This window comes from Bombus vosnesenskii, unplaced genomic scaffold (genome assembly GCF_011952255.1).
Source record: "Bombus vosnesenskii isolate JDL3184/JDL3185 unplaced genomic scaffold, Bvos_JDL3184-5_v1.1 scf7180000013357, whole genome shotgun sequence".
In the NCBI taxonomy this organism is placed as follows: Eukaryota; Metazoa; Arthropoda; class Insecta; order Hymenoptera; family Apidae; genus Bombus; species Bombus vosnesenskii.
In genome coordinates, this window is record NW_022882991.1 from 534330 (window position 1) to 542336 (window position 8007).

Sequence of the window (8007 nt, forward strand, 5' to 3'; positions counted from 1 at the left end):
ATTGTAAACTATCTTTTCTAAATAATATTAATTTTAAATAATTACATCAAGCTATCGAGGAGTCGTGAATAAATTTCTGACGAAGATAATTTTCTATTTTGCTGAAAATGGGAATGCACGATAGGATGAATAATAGAGTTTAACGGCACCTTGAATCAAGAAACTGAGATCGTATCAAGTACGTTAGGCCTGCGGGTCGCTTGTTTGCGTAATCTCTAAGTCGACGTTAGGATTCTGTAACAAGTTGTACAGGTGTTGAAAACATAGTGTTTATCCTAGTTTATACGTATAAAGTAGGATGTTGCAATTATACAATTCGAGGAAAAATCTCTTTGGTAACATCTTTCTTCTTTACGCACGTAATATTTAAAATAGTATAGATATACAATATGAGATAAATTAAAAAGATTATGTAGAATATGAGAAAATTGGGCAGAGCGAGAACACGTATAAATTTTCGGGCGAAGAACAATTTTTAATTAATAGTTGTAAAAATTTCGAGGACGGAAGCACTGCATATTATTTTTTTTTGAAGCGATATTACGTCTCTTTTTTAGCTCGACAGCAAACAGCGTATATTGCAGTGATTCATTCAGTTTTAACGATTGTCACTGATTAACCTCATTTAAGCTAATGACTTAATCATATGTATTTGAACGATGTATTGTAGCTGCACCTTCTTCGCTATCCGACAACTTCAAACAGTCATTTTTTCCAAGAAACAATGTCGCTGAAAAAATAGTGGTTTCAAGCTTCGATTAAATTCTTCAACGTTCGCTTCGGGAGAAATATACGATGTAGAAACAATACGAACAATAGATCTCGTATTTTACCCTTAAAATAATATAGACAAATAAACAGAGAAACAAATATAAAAATTTCGTAGAATTTTATTCTTTGCGTAAGCTTTATCGGAAAATAGCAAGTACATCATTCATAACTTATATTTATTCGGAACTATTGTTACTTTCGAAATTTCTAGAATATCAACTTTTTCGAATAATCTATTCCAAAACTGCATGAAAATAGGAAAAGACGCGTTGTATTTTTTATTATCCTAATAGATCGCATACAAAAATAAGGAGACACAAAGAAGGATCGAATATTTCGCGTGCATTGTAAAACAATTACACGACACGCAAAGTACGTACCCCAACCTATATATATACATATTCACTGAAACGATAAAAAAGATAAGATCATTCAATAGCCTAAAAGGAATTGATTCTAAAAGCAAAAAAAAAAAAAAACAAAAAGAAACTAAAACTGTACGCAATCACGACTTCTGCCAAGAAAGTCGTGGCAAAGCGTGTCGACAAAAAAGACACTCGAGCGAGAACAACAGAACGATGCGAATAAACAGTCGACAGGTGGAAAAGCTGTAAGGGCGTTGTTGGCCCTGCCGGCGCGACGTGACGCGCACACTTTCGGCGCTCTTCTTTACGCGATGATTAGAAGCGGAAGGACACCGTCGTGACACGTGCAGATTGAATACAATGGTCACGGTGTACCCTCATTTACGTAATGCACTACGAGAAAGAGACAATGCCGTCTGGCGCTTCTCTCGTTTATGATTCGTTGCCCGGGAGACACGAAAAGAAAAATTACAGGGTGGTTCGTTGCCGTGTCGTTACCGCCTTTCGGACGTGAGATCTCGAGAGTTTCTCCATTTCTCTCGGTCCTTTGCCTCGTATACATATCCTTCCTCTCTTCTTTCAACGTGTTAACGCGTATTTGCCTTTTACAGAGTGCAAGAGATGGAAAGAGATTTAAATGCATCCTCGTAGTCGAGCGTGTAGGTGCAACCGCCAATGACTCGATTTCTCTGGAGACTGTTTTTCTTTTTCTAGCTTCTTTCTCGTCGTTTTCTTTTTTCTGTGGTCGTCTGATGCGTTGCTACGCCACCGACAAGCGGAAATCTGGTCGGCGGAATTGCAATTAATTAAAAAGTTAAACGGCTCTGATGATCGCACGCCGCTTCTAGCGCGCCTCTTTCGTGATAGTTATTACGATTTCTTTCTCTTTTACTTCTTCTTTTAACGAGCTCGCGTTGCCGGCTTCGGTAGACTTCCTTTTATTTTTCTACTTACGATTAAGTAGCTGCCGAACAATTAATCTTATTGCGATGAAATGGATGACAAGAATCACGCGATGTTGGAAGAATATTTGAACGAACGCTCTTTTTTAGCGAGATTTACCTTTTCTTTTTTTTTGCAAGAGTAGTGGATTAGATATTATTGGTTTGTTACACGCTAAAAATATCGTTAGTTTTGGGATATCTTTAGAAATTAATCGTTTAATTAATTAATGACGAGCTAACATGAGAGTATACTCTTTCGTCTAATAAAATTATACTATAATATTTATTAAGAATAATATCACAGTTAAAAATTGTATTAATCTCTTTTCTTCTTTTTAACAGTAAGGAATTTCTATAAACGGTACCTTATCGAAATGCTTTTATCGAAATGTAAATAATAAGACACGCTATTTTGATGTCTTTTAATACGCGTAATTTAAATTTATAAGCCGCTAATTTCACAAACCAATAACGGATCCTGCTTTTAATTATATTATTAATTTATTATTAATTTGTACATTTTCGTCAAATTCAAATTCATTATTACTATCTATAATCGATCAAAGTAAGTAACCTAATATTTATAAACGGTAGTGTATTATTTAATTGATCATTAATTTTTATTATGACGTCTGTGAATATTAGCAATAATAGATCCGTAAATGGAAGCAGAACTTGATTTTTATTAATGTTTGACCTTAACGTTTAATGAAATTACGGCGTTAAAGCTAGTCTTAAAATAAACGCGTATCGTGTTGAGCATTTTGAATCAATGGTAATAACAAATTCTCTTCCATAAATGATGCGCGAGATGATGCTATTAGACGTTTGACGGGTGCACATTGCAGATGTATCGATTTTCTCTAAAATTGCTTTGCACCTGTACGATCGATAAATGACACTACATCCACGTGAGGTTACGAGGAAGTGCTTCCTCGAAGAAGAAAGGCGGAAGATTGGCTTCTTCTTTCGTGACAGAAAATGGTCTGAATGAGACATCACGGAATGGAAAGGTCTGAGTGGCAAGGAATAAGAGACTTGTATGCGTGTGTATATGTAGTTTCAGCTATCGAAAAAGCGATCGTGCTTATTCTTTGGAACGAAAATCTCGTGATACAGTCAAATTTCCTGTCTCTGGTTATTATGTAAAGGAACAATCGGAAGTGAATTTGCGCGAGTAGATATATGTTAGAATTTTTTAAAATAACCAAAGTAACATCTAATTAGAATTCATGCGATATTTTTTTTTTTAGTACAATAAAGAATGTCTCTCTTTTTTGGAGTGTTTGTGAGCTTTTTAATAATTTTTTAATTTAGTTCGACGAAATTCTGATTTCGTCTAAAAGCCCATCTATATCTATTTTTTATCATTGTTTAATTAATTGCGATTTGGAAAATTTTAGAGCGAATGATACTATCTATCAGGTTATTTCACGAGTAACATCGATTCGTCTAATTAATTCGATTAAAAAATTACCAAAAAGTGGAAGAAATAGTTCTCGTTATTCTTCAAAATAATATTTTTGTGTTTTAAAGTTTTAGATATAAGCATGACGTTACTTACGAAATGATTTAATATTATCCGATTTTCATTAGAAATTTTACTTTCGTTAAAAAAAACCCATCTGGCAAACGTTTGATAATAATAATTACGCGTTATCTTTCAATTGTTACGTATGTTTAAACGATTTGAGTGAAACGCAATTGCGCTGGTTCGAAATACGAAACTCATAGTCTGGAAACTCTGGAGTGTTGATACTACGTCGTTTCTAGAAGCTATGTGTAATAGTTGGTCGAACAGTTTTTAATTTCGCTGAAACAGAAAAAAACTTGCCGTCTCTGCTTGCTTTTACTATAAAAACATCTAATAATACGACTTCCTTTCATCTTTTCGTTATATTTGAGAACGTATCTTGTTCATCTGTCGGTAGTCTCTTTGCTATGTGTAGCAAATAACAGGAAGGCGTACGTAGGGTTTCATATAGAATATGTATGTACGTAGTTTCCCATTGTGAATATAAATCTTTGTTACGAATTTATACGATGTCGGATCTCTTAGTATTTCTAGGTAACTAAATTTTCTTCATAAATATACATCGCTAGACAGCGTATAAATAACAGGAGAGACATAGCAGCAGGTGGAATGTTCTGTAAGGATTTTATTGTAAAAGTTTTGTAGGGAGATATTATGCTTGTAACATTGGATTAGTGGCGAGTTATGAAATGTTAAATAGCTAGGATTCACTAATGTTTAACCATTTGTATTGTTGCCAGAAAATTAAACAGTCATTTTTATTTCGAATATTTCCTCCAGTATCTTCGAAGGAGATTAGCGACTTTTTAACAATTAGAATGCTTAATCTACGTTAAACTTGTACTTATTAAAATACAGTGCAAAGATGTCTGACAGATATCGAATAGCAGATACGAATACATAAAATTAGAAAAATCTCTTTTCTAACGATTTCATCGTTATGCTGATTGCTCTGTTAAATATACGATATTTTCAATTGTGACAATATTCAGTGCACTTTCATTTTTTAAAATTTAAAAATTGCATGCCTGATGTATGCATCTTTGAGAAGATGTATCTGGATTTATGTAGTTCAAAACGATTTGGACTTTATGAGGTACAAATTTAAATAGATTTGATTAGAGGCAACGCGTGAAATAAAAAAATTGTATCTATAAATTCAAATTATTTAAAGATTAAGCGTACATTCACGTTACTACAGGTTTATTATTTTAATGAGCGTTCAAAGTGTTAAGTATGCGGTTATTATGCGATTTCGTATATGAAGAACAAAACGCATAAATATTAAGAATAGATAGAGTTTTGATAGCATGCTCGATAAATTATGTATCTGACTTATGTGTGCCACCTGGGAGTAAAAAAGAGACGAGTTATTCGAAGAAACGGTTGATGGAACGAAAGGAAAGGTAGTGAATCGATTGGCTGTCGGTGATGGCGTGCACCGGCCCTTCAGGCCGCCCTCCGTGAATCCGATATAAAGGCTTCTCAGTGCACGTGTATGCACACGTCATAATGTATGCAAGTGTACAGATGCAAGGAAGGAACTACGTGTATGGGTGGTTCGTCATATGGGTTACCTCGAAGCAAGATCGCGGCTAGAGGGGCAGGCTAACGGAAGTGGGAATTTTTCTACAGTCGCGTTTCAGTAATTTCTTGCGAAAAATAGGGAACTTGAAATATTCCATCGTGGTAATTGGCGTCTTGATAACGTTCTAGCCCTTGGGACCCACGGTCTTTTGTTTGAGAAGCAAAGATTGTGATCGGGGTCCACTTTCTATAGCTTCATTTTTTTCCCTTCTTACCTGCGTTCCTTACATAATTATTCAAACCTATTTATTATGGAAATCGATGCGTTAATTTCTTTCTTTTCGTTTAGTCGTGGCAAGCTATTTCCGTAGAAAATCGAGCAATTTCCTGGAGAAAAGAATTACAAGGCAATGAATTTCAGAGATATTTGAATCTATTTAATTTTGTAAGATACAAAAAAAAGTAAATTTTGGACGAATAAAGCGAAGAATTTCGTATTTTAGAACTTGAATTGTATTTATGATGGGCCAGTTTGACCTTTATTGAAATTGATAACGTAGTCACGATCTAGTTGATGTTCGTTCAGGCGTTTTGTCTCTATCAAATGGTCTAATACATCATCAGTGTTCACGCTTCGTGCACGCTGCGCTATATTAAGTAATCCTTGAGTATAGTGTCACTGGACTGTGATCATCTTGTAACGAAATCGTCAGTGAAAGCTTGATGGTAGCAATTTTCTCCAGAATAAATGATATACAATGAGCTAATGAGCTATTGACACTATCATGATAGTTAATTATTTATTCACAGAAAGAAAAACTCGTAAATTTCGAGAAGCAACCTATCCTTTTGTACTTTAAGTTTCTTCCTCGTTAAACTTTATACGGTCTACTCTAATAGTAGATTATTAGATGAAATTTTACCTCTGAAAAACCTGCTATAATAATTGCATTAATTCGTAATTAACAAGTAACCTAACAAATACTTAATCAAGTTTCAGATGTACACACATGTACATCTATTTATTCTTTTTAAATAATTAATAAAATGCATCTACCTTAAATGAGCTATGTATTACATTTAATAATAACTATTACCGACAGTAATGATACCAATAGTAATTTTAAAACAGGTAATCAAGCTATATAATTAATTTTTAAATAATAATTAATACTACGTCCATATACATGTATACCAATCATGTGTAGCTCTTCAAAAAATAAATTAACTATGTGTAATAGTAGCCATTAATAACGCTAATAATGGTAATTCAACTGTTATTAACTTAAAATTAATATATGTATCTATGTCCCTAAGAATTTTTCCCAACGTCTGCTCTAATATTAGTTCCCCGTGCATACCTAAAGCGGTACGTGTTTTCAGCTCGTAAATTACCTTCTTTTTGGCCCAGATGCAACATTTCCAGTTGAAACCTTCAAAACTGGACCAGTCGTTTCTGAGTCATCGTGTATAAGTCACGATGACAAACTGTAGCTGCATACAGAGGGGACTATTGTGACCCACAGCCTACGTTTTCCGTTAGACGTTATTATCCGCACCACCTGTCTTAACGTGTGCTCTTCCCCTTCTTCCGTTATCTCTCTCCTCGTATCTAGTCGCTCACCGTCTCTTACCTACGTCCGTCCTTCGTATCCGAGCGTCCTCCTTTTTCCTTCTCTCACTTTTTCTTACGTACCGGTAGCTAATGTTACTTCCTTACGATCCTCCTCCCTCTTTCGTTCTATCTGCTACCATATTCGTTTGCGTTGTTACACCTGCGACTTTAAAGGCTCGGTGAACTGTTTTATTTAAATTGCACACGTTGACCGTCGCTGTCAGGTGGTTGCCTGACCAAAATCGGGAACGCTGTTTGCGCTCTCTGATGAGTTTCCAACGTGTTTCGCCGGTTAGATACGTCACACTGACGCCTACCCAGGGGTGGGAAGCCTGGATCTAGGTCTAGGTGGTTTGGAAACGATTTAGAGTTTCTGAACTATTTAAATGAGTTTGCGTACGACTTGCTTTTCTCTGTCCTCTTTTTTAAACCTTTCAGGTAGTTCCTTTTTAATTAGTGATACACCGAGAAATAATATTTGGCGAATGAAACAATGTAGGTATGTGAGGGGTTGATTGATAATCAAAGAGAGAGAAAGAGAGAGAGAGAGAGAGAACAATATAGAATCTTCGTTGGTGGATGGAAGGACTGTTTAAACAAGTTTATATATGTCTGGTTTTATTACTTTATCTTTTCTTGTTCAAGTAGTTTCTTTCGATCGGTGATGCAATGTTAGGTGATGAAATAACACTGGTATTGAAAGAACTGATCAATCATTCTGTCTTTAATAATCATTAAAGATAGAAAAACATAGAGTTTTTTTAAATTGCTGAATGGTATAAGTTGCGGATCGATGTTAATTGTATCTCTTTTTCGATATTTCTTCTACCACTTTGTGCAATTATTTTTATTATGCAATTTCGCGCGTGGAGAACGAAGCAGATATAAAGAATAAGTAGGATTTCGATAGTGTACTATAAAATACATATCTTGTGGTTTGAATGCAAATTGAAATTATTCAATTAGGGCATTTTAATTGCACTTTTTTTTGCATCTGTTCTCGACTCGTGCAATAATTGGATGATCTCGTGTGTGAAGAATGAACCACATACTTACTTACAACACAAAAATGCATAATTTAAATTTCCTTGTTTATTTAAATTACATAATACATTGAATAACTTTAAAGAATATACAGATGTAAAACAATTCATGACACAATTTATGGAAAATTTTATAACAACAGAGTTATACTAGAAATAATTGCTTCTACGATCAGTCGTCATGATCGATACATAGATAGAAAGCGTT